This window comes from Penaeus monodon, chromosome 24 (genome assembly GCF_015228065.2).
Source record: "Penaeus monodon isolate SGIC_2016 chromosome 24, NSTDA_Pmon_1, whole genome shotgun sequence".
Taxonomy (NCBI): domain Eukaryota; kingdom Metazoa; phylum Arthropoda; class Malacostraca; order Decapoda; family Penaeidae; genus Penaeus; species Penaeus monodon.
The window spans coordinates 37,923,354-37,924,131 of NC_051409.1; the positions used below are offsets into that span (position 1 = coordinate 37,923,354).

At 37.3% G+C, this 778-nt stretch overlaps 1 protein-coding gene across 1 annotated transcript in view; it reads left to right on the forward strand.

Annotated features, from left to right (window-relative positions):
• LOC119588783 (phospholipid phosphatase 2-like) overlaps positions 1–778 on the forward strand; it is a gene marked incomplete in the record, with an annotated part of 69,865 nt that overhangs the window by 51,675 nt on the left and 17,412 nt on the right. The window contains 1 exon segment of the mRNA XM_037937427.1: positions 605–778.

The window sequence follows — 778 nt, forward strand, 5'->3', positions numbered from 1 at the left end:
CCTTTTTTTTTGGTGATGTAAATTCAAAACTTATATCCGATGCAAATATCACAAGCACAAAAAAATGTTTCGTTATCAATTCATAAACTCAGTGACTCACCTGCCTTAGTGCTCGGGAGTGTCCTCAACCATTTCGAAAATCCGAGTTTTTGAGAAAAAAAATAATACTTAAAATGACATATTCAAGGATTCGGCTGTTTATACCGGATGTTAAGTCATTCTTATTTTAACTAGAAAAGCGGGGATCGAGCGAAATACTTGGTCTGACTCCGGAAATATTAGTTTATAACTTCCTCCAAGGATCTGGTTCGGTTATTACATAAAAAGAGGAAAAACACCGTATTTCGTAAAGTCTTCCACCATGTTTCAATTTGCTCTTTTTTCAAGTCCATTCATTTTTTCTCGTTTTCGAGTTCATTCACCTTATTTAGTTTTTCTCTTGTTTTCGAGTTCATTCAGTATATCCCATTTTCTCTTGTTTTCGAGTTTATTCAATATATATATAGCTTTTCTCTTGTTTTCGAGTTCATTCAATATATCCCATTTTTCTCTTGTTTTCGAGTTTATTCACCATATTTCCTTTTCCCTTTCTTCTCCCCCACAGATCGGGAGTGCCGGATATCCTGTAGGTACCGTAGTGTACAGGAGCCGCTGGGGCAAAAATTGTCAAGACACTCTTACGTATGAATTAGTTTTCATCGGAATTCCATCAAGAAACATCCATCCATCATCAGTAAGGCCGGCGGAGTGTCGTCGCGAACTGGACTCACGTAGGTTC